The 17,847-nt window shown below is 49.7% G+C and overlaps 1 long non-coding RNA gene across 2 annotated transcripts in view; it reads left to right on the top strand.

Moving 5' to 3' along the window:
- Nucleotides 1-4,972: 4,972 nt before the first annotated feature.
- LOC138581600 (uncharacterized) overlaps nucleotides 4,973-17,847 on the top strand; it is a 965,149-nt gene continuing 952,274 nt past the window's right edge. For both annotated transcript variants that reach the window (XR_011304928.1, XR_011304989.1), the window contains exon 1: nucleotides 4,973-5,057. This is a non-coding gene — a long non-coding RNA (uncharacterized lncRNA). The remainder of the gene's footprint in view (nucleotides 5,058-17,847) is intronic.

The raw sequence follows: 17,847 nt of genomic DNA, 5'->3' as shown, positions 1-17,847 counted from the left end.
AACCCATATCATGATATGCATGAAACCAATGAGATGATACTACACATTGAAGTTTGATCAAATAATATGTATTAAAGAAAACATGAATTGAATCAAAAATAAACTAACAGAAATGGGAATGTAAAAAAAGTAAAAAGAAGCATGTCCGTGAAAAAATGCAAAACCAAAAATCAGAATCCAAAGGAATGGTGTCCAAAGTCACAGTCCAGAAAAGAAAATCCAATGGGAAATTATAATTGAAAGCCATTGCTCCATGGGTAAATAGTAAAAAGAAAAGAAAATCCAACAGTGAAATATGTACAGGTGAACAAGCCAGGGTCCATGATCCCAAAAAAAGAAATGAAACCAACACTACCTAATAAAAAATAACTATATACAAAAATGTGGCCCATTGTCCAAAAGGCCCAAAGAAAATGCAAAAACAAAGGAAACCTGACACTAACTACATAACTATTTACATGGGCAGCGGGCTAGTCCAACGGCTCACTGGATGTTGTCATGGGCCAGGGCATCATCGAACTCCTGTTCAATGGCTTGGAGGCGGGCATGTTCCCTGGCCCCGGGGTCTCGCAGGGATAAAGCAGTGTCCAGCTCCAACTCCCTGCGAAGACCCTCGAGGCACTCAGCCCGCCTCAGCGCCCTCCGCATGGAGTTCTCCGCCCTGACCATTGTGAGCCGTTCTTCCTCTGCCCGCTGCCGCTCCGCACCTATCTGCTGGCCCAACCGCTCCCACACGGAAGCCACTCCCATTCCAGGGTTCTCCTGCCCTCCGGCCGATGCCTGCACCCCTGATGTTGATGGCCCCGAGCCATGATGCCTCCCACGTCGAGCCTGCTGCTGCCTCCGACGCAACTGCCTGTGCCAGCACGACGGCATCCAGGCTGATGGTATCCACCGACGCCGTCGTGCACATGCCCTGCCCGATGATGCCGTCACATCCTCCATCTGCTGGGGTCCAGTTGCTGGTGTGTCCACCCCTGCTGGACCTCCGACTCCCGACTGTGGCAGGGATGGCATCCCCACCGAGCCGGCTGCATTGGTCGGGGCAGGTCCACAGGGGGCCCTGGTGGCATCTGGGCCGGAAGACGGCATGGAGAACGACTGGTGCATAGTCTCCACAGAGGAGGAGAGGGTCGCCAGATTGGCCGACACATGTAGGAGACCCCCGACCATGGCCGTTCCCAACTGGGCCACGTCGGCACAGTGCTCTCTGTGATGACGTGCATGCTCCTCCCGGGAAGCACGCACCTCATCATGAATTGCACCTGTGCGCAACACAACACCAATCAGGACCTTTTCCATACGACCAGGGGTCCCCTCGTACGCAGGTGGAGGGGAGTCAGATGACATGGACATCCCCCCTACCTGCGGACGGGCCTGGGATGGGGCATCCCTGCTGGTGCATGGTGGTGCAGTCACAGTGTCAGGGCCAGTGACATGCACAGGCCCCTCCACGGCGACCTGTGCTGCCTCCTGCCCCTACCCCTGGACAGCAACACTTGCACCAGCAGGGATGCCCCCACCAGGCCCCATGTGCGCCTCAGTAGCGGCCTCCTCCTCCTCTGTGTAAACCACCAACGTGGATGGCTCCACCCAGTCTTCCGCCATTGCAAGCCCCTCTGGGGGCTCACCCACCCCTTCCGCTGCAGCCGTGGGGGCATCCCCGCCGCTTTGCTCCACAGAGCCGTCTACGCCCTCTTCTTCACGTGGCACTGTGTAGAGGGAGACATAGAACACAAGCATCAGGGTACTGTACATTGGTCCCCTAGACAGGAAGCAATAGCAGATGAGTGGCACTGTCAAAGATCACTTCCATCATGTCCCTCCACAACACATGGCTCAGTGCAGGTAAAACACATGCGGTAACAGGCATGGCGCATGCTATGGACATTAGCATACATGTCCAAGTGATTCTTGAAACATACACTGTTGTTTTGGAACTCACATGCATCATGTGCCATGCCTATCACATGCACACACTTCACCCTAGTTTCATCCATCTGGCCTCGTACACCACAGACACAGTGGATACAAGGATGACTAGGCTGCATCAGTGAACCTGAACATTGCGACAGACATGTGTCATGCATCCCTGGCATTCACAAGTCACAGACACGCAGGTCAGACACACAGACATGTACAGCATACATGTACATGGCATCAGCACCCATCCCTCACCCATGTCCAGGAACAGAGACTGGCATGCTTTCATGTGGCCATTCCACATAGGGCAACCCATGTTGCATTTGAACACATGCACCAACCATGTGGTTCACACATTACTGGTCTCACATGCATGACGTCCCTGCACACACACATGCATACATGGCCTATGTCACACATACAGGCAAGTATCAGACAACCAGCACACTGCGACATGCCCTGTCTCACACAGCAATGCTTGGCCACTTACAGCTCAACTCCAGACGGGTCTGCCTCTCAAGGATCTGGGCGTGGAGCGCTGGGCCTATGCGTTCCAGGACCCTCATCTGGATGGTACTCATGTGGCCCCGGCCCCCCTCCACGAGGCGCCGGGCCTTCAAGAGGGTCCTGGACCTGCAGTCATCCCAGCGCTTCTTGACATGTTGGTAGTCGCGGACTGCCACCCCCTCCGCGTTGATGGCAGTCACGATGTCCGTCCAGATCTGAGTCCGTCCTTCCTTGTTGGCGCGCTTACTTGCGAAGAGCGCATCATACTGCCCCAGGACTTTCTCCACCAGGACACCAACTTCGGTGGCAGTGAAGCTGGTGCCCCTCTGCCTCTCTGGCCGGGGGTTGCCAGTGGTGCCAGTTGTTGCAGTGCCCAACATGGCAACCCCAGAAGCAGGAGTGGGTGGGCAACTGGGTCCTGGGGCTGGGCTGTGGAGCAATGGTATCCCAGTCGGGAGTCTTCTGTTCCAGCAGGGGTGGACGCAGCAAATGGACCCCTGCAGATGGCTGATGTGCAGGCACCAAATGGCAGGGCACGGTGGCAGCAGGCAGGCAGGCAGCAGCAGATGGCTCGTGGGAGGCTGCTCGGGGCTCTGGGGGGCAGTAATTCGGCCTTTTGGGCAGGAGCGTGGTCTTCCGTGTGCTTACGCGTGGCCAGCTTGATACGGAGTGATTTGGCACGTGAAAATGCTGCACGTCTGTGTGTAAATCGAGGAAAGGCCCTTAGCGCGTATGCACGTCAGCACGCATATGCGATTTCATTGGACCAAAGGCCCTTAGCGCGTGAGCGCGTCTGTGACGTGAGGCGCGCGGGTGTTTCCCTCATTACACGTGATGACAGAGCACACGTGGATTTCCACCAATCGCGTGTGGAACTTCCTGTGCACCCCAGAAATACACATACCCAGGCCAATCGCATGTGGGACTTCCCGCGCACCCCGAAGTACACGTACCCAGGCAAATCGCGTGTGGAACTTCCCGCGCACCCCATAATACACGTACCCAGGCAAATCGCGTGTGGAACTTCCCGCGCACCCCGAGGTACACATACCCAGGCCAATCGCGTGTGGAACTTCCCGCGCACCCTGAAGTACACGTACCCAGGAAAATCGCACGGCTGGGGGGTGGGGGTGGTGGGAGACATGAGTGGGGGCCTGGTGGAGGCTGCCCCTGCACTGCTGGGGGGTGGGGGTAATAGGGGACATGAGTGGGGGCCTGTTGGAGGCTGCCCCTGGTGGCTGGGGGGTGGGGGTGGTGGGAGACATGAGTTGGACATGAATGGGGGCCTGGTGGAGGGTGCCCCTGGTGGCTGGGGGGTGGGGGTGGTGGTAGACATGGGTGGGGGCCTGGTGGAGGCTGCCCCTGCACTGCTGGGGGGTGGGGTGGTGGGAGACATGAGTGGGGGCTTCTCGTTGGCATACAGGGAAAGTCTCGGGAGAATAGCCGTGCCATCCCCTCTCGTTGGCATACAGGGAAAGTCTCGGGAGAATGGCCATGCCATCCCCTCTAGTTGGCATACAGGGAAAGTCTCAGGAGAATGGCCGTGCTATCCCCCCTCGTTGGCATACAGGGAAAGTCTTGGGAGAATGGCCATGACACCCCTCTAGTTGGCATACAGGAAAAGTCTCGGGAGAATGGCCGTGCCATCCCCTCTCGTTGGCATACAGGGAAAGTCTCGGGAGAATGGCCGTGCCATCCCCTCTAGTTGGCATACAGGGAAAGTCTCAGGAGAATGCCCGTGCCATCCCCTCTCGTTGGCATACAGGGAAAGTCTCAGGAGAATGCCAGTGCCACCCCCTCTCGTTGGCATACAGTGAAAGTCTCGGGAGAATGGCCGTGCCATCCCCTCTTGTTGGCTTACAGGGAAAGTCTCGGGAGAATGGCCGTGCCATCCCCTCTAGTTGGCATACATGGAAAGTCTCAGAAGAATGGCCGTGCAATCCCCTCTCGTTGGCATACAGGGAAAATCTCAGGAGAATGCCCGTGCCATCCCCTCTCGTTGGCATACAGGGACAGTCTCAGGAGAATGCCCGTGCCATCCCCTCTTGTTGGCATACATGGAAAATCTCAGGAGATCGCCCGTGCCATCCCCTCTCGTTGGCATACAGGGAAAGTCTCAGGAGAATGCCCGTGCCACCCCCTCTCGTTGGCATACAGGGGATATGATAAAAGTCATTCCAATCCATCACTTCGTGGTAGAATGTATGATCACCTATGTAGCATTACATGTGTTTCCCCTAAACTGCAGGTCGACAGTGCCTGTATTGAGTTAATTCATGTATTCTCTGTCACCATGCCTTCACACATGCAACGCACACTCCTGTCTGTTTCCCCTGCCAGGGTTGAACCCCAGCCAATCCAGTTTGGAAAGGAATTAAGGGACTTTTCCAGGATGAGAAAACAAACAGATGCAACCTCGAAATATGTGGCAGTGATTGGTGCAGGTGAACAGCTCATCTCAAAGAATGATTGTGATTGGATGGAAAATGCTTTAAAAGACAGAGCTATCCTCTCCTGAGCAGAGGTGAGAGGGCAGTGATCCAATCCTTACGCTGAGCACAGAAAGCGTAAACCTCTCACAATGAAGGGTGCAGCCCTCTCCCTGTGCCTGATGGCCCTGCTTGCTGGTAAGACTCTCACATTGAAGGGTGCAGCCCTCTCCCTGTGCCCGATGGCCCTGCTTGCTGGTAAGATTCTCACATTGAAGGGTGCAGCCCTGTCCCTGTGCCCGATGGCCCTGCTTGCTGGTAAGCCTCTCACATTGAAGGGCGCAGCCCTGTCCCTGTGCCTGATGGCGCTCACAATGAAGGGTGCAGCCCTGTGCCTGATGGCCCCCACAATGAAGGGTGCAGCCCTATCCCTGTCCCTGATGGCCCTGCTTGCTGGTAAGCCTCTCACAATGAAGGGTGCAGCCGTGTCCCTGTGCCCGATGGTTCTGCTTGCTGCTAAGCCTCTCACATTGAAGGGTGCAGCCGTGTCCCTGTGCCCGATGGCCCTGCTTGCTGGTAAGCCTCTCACAATGAAGGGTGCAGCCGTGTCCCTGTGCCCGATGGTTCTGCTTGCTGGTAAGCCTCTCATATTGAAGGGTGCAGCCGTGTCCCTGTGCCCGATGGCCCTGCTTGCTGGCAAGCCTCTCACATTGAAGGGCGCAGCCGTGTCCCTGTGCCCGATGGCCCTGCTTGCTGGTGAGCCTCTCACAATGAAGGGTGCAGCCCTGTGCCCGATGGCCCTTCTTGCTGGCAAGCCTCTCACATTGAAGGGTGCGGCCCTTTCCCTGTGCCTGATGCCCCTGCTGGCTGGTAAACCTCTCACAATGAAGGGCGCAGCCCTCTCCCTGTGCCCGATGGCCCTGCTGGCTGGTAAGCCTCTCACATTGAAGGGTGCAGCCGTGTCCCTGTGCCCGATGGCCCTGCTTGCTGGTAAGCCTCTCACATTGAAGGGTGCAGCCCTGTCCCTGTGCCCGATGGCCCTGCTTGCTGGTAAGCCTCTCACATTGAAGGGTGCAGCCCTCTCCCTGTGCCCGATGGCCCTGCTTGCTGGCAAGCCTCTCACATTGAAGGGTGCTGCCGTGTCCCTGTGCCCGATGGCCCTGCTTGCTGGTAAGCCTCTCACATTGAAGGGTGCAGCCCTGTCCCTGTGCCCGATGGCCCTGCTTGCTGGTAAGCCTCTCACATTGAAGGGTGCAGCCCTCTCCCTGTGCCCGATGGCCCTGCTTGCTGGCAAGCCTCTCACATTGAAGGGTGCTGCCGTGTCCCTGTGCCCGATGGCCCTGCTTGCTGGCAAGCCTCTCACAATGAAGGGCGCAGTCCTGTCCCTGTGCCCGATGGCCCTCACAATGAAGGGTGCAGCCCTGTGCCCGATGGCCCTGCTTGCTGGTAAGACACACCTCTGAGCAGGCTCAGCTATTGTAGGATGTGTGTCGGGTACAGTGGCCAAAGGTCCCAGGGGAGCTTTCTCAACAGGGATCCGTGGGCACGGCAAATCTCCTACTGGCCTGAGGGTAGGTTCCTGGATTATCCGCCTCAATCTCCTTTAAGGGCTGTTCATCTTCAGGGCTGTTTGGGGGAAGTTTGATGTACCCAAAATAATGTACAATGCACCAGGAAGGAGAGAGACAGAGGTTAGAAGAAATGGGCGGTTGGGCGAGGCTGGGTAGGGTGGAAATGGAGTCCTGTTTTAAATAATTGCGGTACGTGTTGGTAATCCCGTGCGTGGGCCTTCAACATTCTCAATAGGGGGTGCCGCAGTCAAGGAGTAAAGCCGGGCAGCGCTGCCTTTGCTCTCTGCTTTTACCCCCCCCCCCCCCTTTTCAGGGGCGTTTCACATTCACAATGGACTGGACGGGTGCCCCTCTGCTGATATCCACCTGCTGTAAAGCGAGGCTCATGTGATTGGCATCTTTGGGGTTATGCCAGCATGAAATGTTCATACAGGCGTAGAACCAGAGGCTCTCCTGGAAGGAGGGTGAAGGGGAGGCGCCACTCTGCAAGAAGAACCAGTCCAGGAGGATTGCAATGTTAGGAGCCTGGCACCTGGGGCAGGCACACGAGTGGGAGCTAAAGTACCAGGTCTACCCTCAAAGCCTTCACTCGTGCCCCCAAAAAAGTGTCCATGCCCTGCCTTTCAGAATCAGCACACATTCCCCTTCCCCTTCCCTTTCCCTTTGCACAGGTGCACAAGTAAAGGGGCATTTCGGCACATTTCAATGAGCACCCCGACTTCAGAAATGGGGTCCACATTGCAATGTGTAGAAAAGAGGCACCCTGCTCTTTGTCTCCAGGGAACAGGTGCAGGGGGTGCAATGCATGCCAGGGTCCCTGCTCGCCCATGCATGCATGCATGCATGTTTGCCGTGGGATGCGCCAGACATGGAGGGCGCGACGGGTCCTTGCGCGTCGCATCCCGAGGAAATGCCTCCCAGCACCCACCTGGGTGCAGGGAGCAGCATACGTGCACCCACGCCAGTACACCGCACGCACGGGGGTTGCACAGCACATCGCCTGTGCACACGTGCAGACGGCCTCTGTAAATACGGTGCCCTGCCCATTCCCCATGGGACGCGCATTGACTACTTCCAACATGTGCTGCGGTGAAGCAGTCCGGGCCCTCATTTCCTCAGCATGAAGCAGTCATGAGTGTAACCGCAGTCTGTCACCCTCATACTGTGAGACCAGGCGATTCAGGCTCCGGCTGAATGGGTCCGTCCAGAAATCTCTTTCCAGTCTAATCGTCCATTCGCCAAGTAAGTGCATTCTGCCCGCCTTGGAAGAAAGTAGACATGAAGCAACACAGGTTCGATCCCCAGGTCCGTGCTTAGAAACCTCTGGGTATTTAAGCGCGTTATAAATACGAAACTAGGACAAAAAACAAACAAAAAAACAATGATGCAACTAAAAAAAAAACTCTTAACAGCGCCTCGATGCCCACGGCTGTGTGAGCGCTTTAAAAATGGCTAAATAAATAAATCTGAAGCGCCAAAGGCTGCCGTTGATTTAGAGGCTTAAATCACTATCGGAGCAACTCAGACTCTTTGTCCCACTGAGGTTAACACATGTGCTCACATGAGTTGGGTATTAGTAGCACCCCTTAATTACAGAGCGGTCCAGGTGTATGGTGGGACGCGCTGTATAAACAGACACCATGATGGCAGGTGTGAAGCTTACCTATGAGTTCTATCATTTGTGTTATTAGATATGTAAGCAGAGGGCATTTTCGCTAGAGTTTGCTTGTGAGCCTTAAATCAAAACCCCTCGCTTAAGCCCCAACCAGTGTTTTGCAAAGCTTGCTCAGATTCTGTGTAAAAGGGGGGGGGGCACATGGCCCCCACAGATGTTTAGAGGGGAGGGGTCCAGGCTGCCACAATGAAATAGTGTTGCAAAGATTCTGTGTAAATGGGGGTGGCACATGGCCCCCCACAGATGGCAAGAGGGGGTGGGGTCCAGGCTGCCACAATGAAATAGTGTTGCAAAGATTCTGTGTAAATGGCGGGAGGCACATGGCCCCCACAGATGGCGAGAGGGGGAGGGGTCTATGCGGCAGGGGCATGTTCCAGTATGATTATGTGACCTTGCATGGTAATGTTGGCACCCCTGTGCCCCTTACACCATGAGCCTGGTAGAATGCACAGCAGGTGATCAAGATCCATGACTTATTAGAGTTTGCCCTCGGCTTGATTCTGTGCGAATGCGTCCCCCGTGTTTGGTGCATTCTTGATCCCTGTGTGGTCATGCAAATATAGCCTAATAGCACCTTAAATAGCACTCACTGATGCTACTTATATAGTGGGTATAGGAATGGCCCTGGGACTATTTGGGGCACTTACTTTTGGGCATGCACAGAATTATGTAATATTCAGATAGTCATTATTAGAAGACTGCAAATAAAGGGGGGCTATTCAGAGGTGGGCAGATTTTTTAATACCGCTGAAGAAAGTTACCAGCTCCGACCGTGCTATTTCTGGAAGATCTCCAGTGCTGTTTCAGAAATACCACATCCAAGGGCGGTAATGTGAAATGGTTCCTTTTTTCCATGTCTGCACAGTAGAGGCTCATATCACTACTGTTGATTGTCGTAATGCACAGAAGGGTCCCCTTGACACGGCTATTTCTAAAAAAAGAAATTCACTCTATTGGAGGGATGCTCCTGTGCCGCCGTTCATGCAGTAAAACGAATACTGATGAATTTACTATTACCACCCAACTCTGAATGACCCCAAAAGTCTGTGATTGCTTTTCATTGTCATTGTCTCGTCCAGAACCTTGTGCTCTTATGTGACCCTCAAAAGACACACATGCAAATCAACACCAGATTCATATACAAAGTCACATGAACACCGATACATCCTTGCACCTATAGATGACCTGGTCACAAAATACACTAAAACACATTCCCCCAGTCACCGAAACTGTCTCTGTCCCCCTCTCTCTCTCTCTCTCCCTCTCCCTCTCCCTCTCGCTCTCTCTCTCTCTCTCCCTCTCTTTCCCTCTCTATCCCTCTCTCTCCCTCTCTATCCCTCCATCTCCCTCTCCCTCTCCCTCTCTCCTTCTCTCCCTCTCTCTCTCTCACTCTCTCCCTCTCTCACTCCCTCTCCCTCTCCCTCTCCCTCTCTCCCTTTTCCTCTCCCTCTCTGTCTCCCTTTCTCTCTCTCTCTCTCTCTCTCTCTCTCTCTCTCTACCAAATTTGAAAACACACATGAATATAATAGGCCGGTCCTGCTCCCTCTTCATCACCAGGTCCAAGGCGTGTTCCCCCTTGCAGTCCTCTATGCTTCAGTGAGCTGAAATATGCTACCAACTTTCCAATAAAGTGCAACTTGGAGCACAAAAAAAAAGCACGTCCCCTTGCCGTTTTTCACTCTGCATTATCCAAGTGCAGACCGCATAGCCACAATTTCCAGCAGGATCCCAATCACGACTTCCTGTCCTGTCTGGCAGAGGATGAATGGCAGGTCAAGGTGGTCTCTTATATAACTGTCAGACAGGGCAACAAAAGGTGGTGAGGGGCAAGACATGGGCCTGGTGTGATGGGCTGTTAAAGGGTGTGAATGGCAAGGAATCAGTGATTGTGCAATGTTGCCAAGGGAAGGAGGTGCGTGCAAGTTAAGGGAAGGAGATTGAATTAATAGTTAAAGCCTGGAGCAAAAGGGGCACTGCGGGCTGCAAGCTAATTGTAAGAATCAGGGGGGCATTGATAATGTGATGCAAGGGAAGGACACCGGAGGATGATCTGGGTAAATGAGATGGTGATACACATCTGGAAGGGTTGGGCAGCAGTTTGATATCCGACCTGTATGCCTTTGCACCCGAGTGTGGGAGTGACTTGACCCACGTTCTTTTTTCTAAGTGATGACTACTTGCTTTATGAACATATGTTTCAGTGACTGCTTCTTTTATATTTTCTGGGTTGCTTTATCTTGTGACTTGGTACATTGAAAGTACACACAATTGTACGGGCATTGATTACAATTATAATACATTTTAATTGTAATTAACAGTAAACAAGTTTAGCTATTAAATAACAACTTGGCAGAGAGCAGTTTTTTTTGTTTTTAATATTCAAGATGAAAAAGACTAAGCAGTCTCCCCTGATTTCAGAATGGGAAACTGTGGAAGCAGGAAGACAGGGCTCAAATTCCCAACTTCCATACTTCATAAACGATGTGATCCTGAGCAAATCATTTTTCCTCACTGTGCATTATTTTCGTTAACTATCTGTAAAGCATCACTCATGTGGGTTTATACTCTATATTTTTACTCTATAAATAATTTTAACAATGTCTGTTAAGAATACTGGTGGGGAGGCAGGATGGCAGGTGAGGATCTCATGTTGTGAGGGGTGGGTGCACAGGGTGCGGGTATGGGCTTTGTGTTGTGGGCTCGGGAGGTAGAAAGCCAGGTATCGGTCTTTTCCCATCCCAGCAAAATCCCCTGGTTCAGCAAGGGCTCTGCTCCACCAATAAATTCTCAAGCTTTTCCCCCTCTTTACATTGCTCTAAAGCTGGGATGGGAGGAGACGAATTAGAAAACTGTAGCACGTGGAAAACCAGGCTCACAATGCAGCTTTCCTGAGAGGTTGGTATTGAGATTACTGGAGAATGTGTGGGACGGAGAGTGGTTGGTATTGAGATCACTTGTTCTGCAAGTTCGGGCCACTGCACTGTGGGGTTTGGGCCCTTGCACCATGGGCTAGAAAAGTGAATTTTCCCTCCAGGCCAGTTGTTGCCAGTATTCCATTGGCTCCAAGCACCCATAGAAATTAAAAAAATGAATACCCTAACCTTTTGTAGCAGCAGTGCACTGCTCTGTTTGTAATACACTATACTGCTCTGTCTGTAATACGCCTTTTGTAGCAACAATGGGACTGCTCTGTCTGTAATATGTCTATTGTAGCAGAAATTGCCCTGCTCTATCTGTAATATGCCTTTAGTAGGAGCAATGGGCCTGCTCTGTCTGTAATATGTCTATTGTAGCAGCAATGGGACTGCTCTGTCTGCAATACGTCTACTGTAGCAGATATCGCACTGCTCTTTCTGTAATATGCCTTTTGTAGGAGCAATGGGACTGCTCGGTCTGTAATATGTCTTTTGTAGCAGATATCACACTGCTCTGTCTGTAATATGCCTTTTGTAGGAGCAATGGGACTGCTCTGTCTGTAATACGTCTTTTGTAGCAGATATCGCACTGCTCTGTCTGTAATACGCTTTGTAGGAGCAATGGGACTGCTCTGTCTGTAATACGCCTTCTGTAGCAGCAATGGGACTGCTCTGTCTGTAATATGCCTTTTGTAGCAGCAATGGGACTGCTCTGTCTGTAATACGTCTTTTGTAGCAGCAATGGGACTGCTCTGTCTGTAATATGTCTATCGTAGCAGATATCGCACTGCTCTGTCTGTAATATGTCTTTTGTAGCAGATATGGCACTGCTCTGTCTGTAATATGTCTATTGTAGCAGATATCGCACTGCTCTGTCTGTAATATGTCTTTTGTAGCAGATATGGCACTGCTCTGTCTGTAATACGTCTTTTGTAGCAGATATGACACTGCTCTGTCTGTAATATGCCTTTTGTAGCAGCAATGGGACTTATATCCTCAAGATTGACACATTCTCTGTGAGCTATATCAGACACAGACGGTCAAATGTCAATGTTGAATATATTTTGTATAGTGCATAGCTGTCACTTTGCAGCAGTGTATCGTGGTGGGGAAGTGTGGTCACTGCATAGTTTAGGTACTGTTAGTCTGAAGTATGGTGTCTCAATCAATGAATGGAGTTCTAGGGTCATGTTACCTGTATGTCGTACTGGACAGGTGTAAGGCGGGCTGGGGGGATTGCTGCTACACTGCACTGAGCTGGGCTGTGAAGGGAGGAATGCACAGGGCGACGCTTCCAGTGGGAGGGCTGGAGCTGCATAGATGGAGGTGTTACTGATGCACATGTGCTCTGCACGTGACACAAGTGCTGTGCATGCGACATGTGTGGCGGCCACTACAGAGCATAGGGGCTTAGAGTGAAATAGACATGAACTAGTCTTAATATACAAGGCAGTATAAGTGTGTTGGAAAGAAGTGGCAATAAGGGAATGCAATATACAGTTGTAACTGCACAGAAGGCAGTGTGTGTTACAGGCCTGTTCTAAGAGCACAACGTATTTTGTGATTTATAGGATGTTATAGCACAGGTGTGTGTGTTTGTACTGAAGCGCTCACCTAGGACATCTATGTGCAGCCTGTAGGCCACAGATTTGAACCACAGAGCGGATGCAGTGTTTGTGATGTATAGGGTGTTTTTGCACAGGGGTGTGTGTGTGTTCATGTGTACTCAAGCGCTCACGCATGACATTGTGTGCAGCCTGTAGGACACAGATTTGAACCACAGAACGGATGCAGTGTTTGTGATGTATAGGGTGTTATTGTACCGGTATCTGTGTGTTTGTGTGTGTGTGTGTGGGTATGCACTCCAGCGCTCACCCAGGACATGTGTGTGTGCAGCCTGAAGGCCACAGATTTGAACCCCAAATAATTGGGCTATTATCACATGTAAATGCTGCGCTTAGGAGCAGCAACAATGTGTCATGCCGCTTTATATATGAATGCATTGCGATCACATCTGGAGCTCGCTTTTTCTAATTTAGATAAGCATAGATTAATCACGTGTTCAGGTTGAGGCAAATGCAAGGGACGAGGCAGAGCTAGAACACTGCAGCAGTGACTAATCAAATCCTACTGCAGAACCCCCCAAAAGATCATTAACATTTATGAACTCCTAAGCAAAGGTGATGACAAATTGCTAATGTCTGAGAAAAATATATGATTGTACATAAAGTAGCGCTTTATTGTGGCCCGCATTTACTAGTTTGATCTGCTGAAATCACTTCACTTCAGCTAAACTCCCAACCAAATCTGGTTCCTAACTCTAGCTCCAATACAAGCAGCCTCCGAGCAAACACATCACAATGACCACACAGACTCCAGCCCCAACATTCAACACACAGAACTGGATCTCCACTGCTCAGTGACCAACATTCCCTCCACCCAGAGAGCTCCAAGAGATTGCACAGCCTGACTTGGCCCCACTCTGCAATGTGTATCCTGCATACGCCAAGTCAGGGGCTACATGCAGCCTCACAACAAACACACAACAGTAGCCACTCTGACTCCAGCCCCAACATTCCAATACACAGAACTGGATCTTCACTGCTCAGTGACCAACATTCTCCCCACCCAGAGAGCTCCGGGAGATTAAAGAGCCTCAACTGGCCCCACTTTGCAATGCTTATCCTGCACACGCCAAGGCAGAGGCTACATACAGCCTCCCAGCAAACACACAACAGTAGCCACTCAGACGCAAGCCCCAACATTCCAATACACAGAACTGGATCTTCACTGCTCAGTGACCAACATTCTCCCCACCCAGCGATCTCCAGGAGATTAAAGAGCCTCAACTGGCCCCACTCTGCATTGATTATCATGCACACACCAGGTCAGGGGGTACATGATGCCTCCCAGCAAACACATAGCAATGGCCACACTGACTCCAGCCCCAACATTCCAATACACATAACTGATTCTTCACTGCTCAGTGACCAACATTCCCTCCACCCAGGGAGCTCCAGGTGATTGCAAAGCCTCAAAGACCCCACTCTGCAATGCTTATCCTGCACACGCTAGTTCAGGGTCTACATGCAGCCTCCCCGAAAACACACCACAATGGCCACACTACACAGAACTGGATCTCCACTGCTCAGTGACCAACTTTCCGCCCAGCCAGAGAGCTCCAGGAGATTGCCGAGCCTCAACTAGCCCCACTCTGCAATGCTTATCCTGCACACGCCAAGGCAGGGGCTACCTACCTCCTTCCAGCTAACACACTGCCTCCAGCCCCATGCTCTTATTGTTATACTGAATTTCAGCAAGAGAGAAGCAATCTTGGTACCTGCCTTCAATGTACCCCCTCTTCATCCCTCTCCTATCCCGCTTCTTGGTAACAAAACAACCAGTAGGAAAGGACATCCACCGCCACACCCTGTCACTCAGCCAGCCCCTCCCTAACTGTCATCCGTAGGATACTCAGGATACCCGCGAATGCATTCCAGTAACAGATCATTCATGACATCACAGCATGCAGGTGTGAATCACAGCACAACATCTAACTTCTGTTAGGGTCAAGAATATTTTTATTTTAATGTTTTTTATTTTAATTGTAACAATTAGTTTACAAATAAACTTCAATTACAATAAACAATAGACGATCCTGCTTTCACATACATAAGCATAAATCCGCAGGAGGACAAGAGAACAAGAAAACAAAGACAACACATGGAAATTACAGTCTTTCAATGACAATCATTCAATGAAGGAAGGAAAGGGAATCTTTCTGATTGACACTGGTCCTCATTCAGAATATGCTCCACTAAATCGCAAACTGCACATGTCAGTGGCATGTTTGATCCAGATAGTATATGGTGCCACCATTTGTCCATATCCTCGTCAATTGGCGCAAAAGCGCCCAAATAGCGAGTACGATGTTCCTTAATTTTAGGACATTCAATGACTAGGTGTTTTACAGATTCGAATGTGATTTCACAAAACCTACAAAGATTATTCTCAATTTTAGGGGCTTTTCGTCTCCATAGAATCTCCTTTGTTGTGTGTGCGTTCAGCCGCAGTCTCAGAAATTGATTACGGTGTTTCCTTGAGGGAAATTTTTGTAGGTAGCTTGGTAGGTGATCCAGACAATTTGTTAGAGAGCCTAAGTCGATCGACGTAGATAGGAGATTTATTCGTTCTAAGTTCTCTATCCAATTCCATTTCCTTAGTTTTTGTTTCGCAATTTGGGGAGTGTCTATCAAGGTTTCCCACGTTACATCTGTAGTATCCAAAATCAGTTTTAGACCGCTAGTCCAATTTTGTGTAATACTACAGTGTTTTTGATGGATCATATTTGCAAAAACTTTGTAGGCCGGGGCCTGGTCCTTTAGTGACATCTTTCGGAGCATGGCCAAAGATTTCCAGACAACTATGTTATGCATTGATTCAATTCCGAGTTCATGTCTAATAGAAATCATTGAAACACCTTTTGGTGGATGCGTCTCCAGAAGAGACCTTCAAGGGTTGGCCATATATGATAATCTGGGTTCCATCCAGCCTCAGCTCCAAACGTGATTGAGGGAATAACCTTTTCTGTATAAAAGGTTACTACAGGTTTGGAGGTACATTTCCCATATTCGGCATGTAGCTTCGATCCTTGTAATGCAAATGTCAACATACGTTGTTTCAGGTCGCAGATCCACTCATGCTCTCTTATTGAGATGTTATAAACAATGCCCAGGTATCTAATAGATGATACAGGTTGGATCTGAAGTACATCAAGGTTCCATCTAAAGTTCTTTGTTAATCTTTTGGATGTAGTTCCGATCGACATGACCTTTGTTTTTTCTACATTGGTTTGCAGCAAATTGTCTGATAGATAGCTTTCCAATGCATATAACAGTCTCTGAAGTCCAATTGGTGTTGCATCTATTAGGACAATATCGTCTGCGTATATTATCCAGCTAATGCTGTTGTTGTCTATCCTCGGGGGGAAACAGCGTGTCTGTGTAAATGCTTCAGATATATCGGATATGAAAAGATTGAATAACAGGGCAGTTAAAGGGCACCCCTGTTTGACTCTTTTATTCGTTCTTATTTTATCAGTCAGTTCACCTGCTTCGTTGATTCGCACTCTAACTGAGGTATTTTTGTGGAGAGCCATTATCGGCTGCAGTAATTCAGATGGACACAACCAGTTTAGCAGTTTTTTCCACAATTTTGTTCGATCTAAGGAGTCAAAGGCCTGTTTCATATCAATAAAGGCAATAAAAAGATTCTTGCCTTGTTGTAGAGCATTTAATTTCAGCAGGTTTAGTATAGTTAAGTTTACTTATGTTCCTACGCCTTTGGTAAAACCTGTCTGACGTAAGTCGAAGTGACCGGAATACATAGCCCACTTTGACAATTTCTGTTGTAGAAAAGACACAAATACCTTCCCCAGGATATCTAAGAGAGCAATTGGTCGATAGTTGGCCGGATCGTCGCGGCATCCTTTTTTGAAAATGGGAGCTATGATGGCTGAGTTCCAAGATTTAGGTATCATTTTTGTTGCTGCAATTGTTAGGAGTAGATGGAAAATGAAGCTTGTCAACAGCTAGTTGTTTAGTTTCAGTGTGACATTGGAAAGGCCATCGGGTCCAGCGGCTCGCGAGTCTTTTAAGTGTCGAATTGCTGTTGATATATCTTCTTTAGATTCGATTACATTCCAAGACTGGACTTCATCAAGTCTTTCGTCACTCAGCTGATGTTTGTTGCTCCCAACAACCAAAAAGTGCTGTTCCCAAGTGGCCTTAGAGATACCATGATGGGTCTTCGCCTGCTGGAATATTGTTTTATTATTTATGATGTTCTATAGGTCCTTTGTTTGGTGGCAAAAAATGATCTTCAGAGTTAGTTCACCTCTTTCTTGATCTCTCATCATTTTGAAGCATTTCAACCAGTTTCGATATTGTGTCTTTAGATGTTTCCTTTGCAACAATTAATTTGGATCTGGCTCTTTATTTAATTTCCTGAGCTCACGGCATAGTTGTTTTTTTTTTAGAGACACCAGTGTACTAAATTCATATTTCTTTTGATAGAAGCAGCAATTCGGATGTTTGAACTTGATTTGAAAGTCTACTATCAACGCAGGATAGTTTAGTTTGTCGCATGAAGCGGTCTCCTCTGAGGTTATCATTTCGTTCAATTTCCGCAATTGCTTGCTATTTAATTTTAGTCTGTTGCCTCTTTGATTCACCTCAATTGGTTGGTTGAAGATCTCTGCATTTCTGGGGAAATATGCCTTTAGAGTTAGTTCAAGTGGATTATGGTCACTGCTTGATGATTTCAAGACCGTCAGCTGTAGAATCTCATTTAGCATTGTATTTGATGCCCAAATGTAGTCAATGATTTTTCTTCTACCATCACGCTGCCACGTAATATTCGGAGGACGATCACCTTTGGTTTGACCGTTGAGTGTTAGGGAGAATTCTCTGTTTAGGCTGAATTTCCCTACCTAGTGAGTCCCCCAGCAGCTTTGCTGGATTTCTGGGGTTTAATTTTTTTTCTCCTGCCAAGAGTGAGACTCTTTTACCCTCACTCTTGGACATGTTGAAGTGTGTTTTCTTGGTTAAACCTTGTGTTGAATGGGCTATGGGGTCTTTTACTCCATAGGGCCTCATGTATTTTTGTGATGTGGGTCACACAGCACCCTCTGTGCCGTGACCCAGGGGTGTCCTAGGGACTCCCCAACATAGACTCCATACCCTGGGACTGACTACTGTCTCCCAGGGCATGTAAAGTCACCAAAGACTTTGCTAGTCTTGAATCCTGAACAGAACCAGTACAAACCA

The sequence above is a fragment of the Ambystoma mexicanum genome, chromosome 1p (genome assembly GCF_040938575.1).
Source record: "Ambystoma mexicanum isolate Mex_15411 chromosome 1p, UKY_AmexF1_1, whole genome shotgun sequence".
Classification (NCBI taxonomy): domain Eukaryota; kingdom Metazoa; phylum Chordata; class Amphibia; order Caudata; family Ambystomatidae; genus Ambystoma; species Ambystoma mexicanum.
The sequence above is the reverse complement of the archived record's forward strand: the minus strand, read 5'-3'. Positions and strand labels throughout refer to the sequence as shown.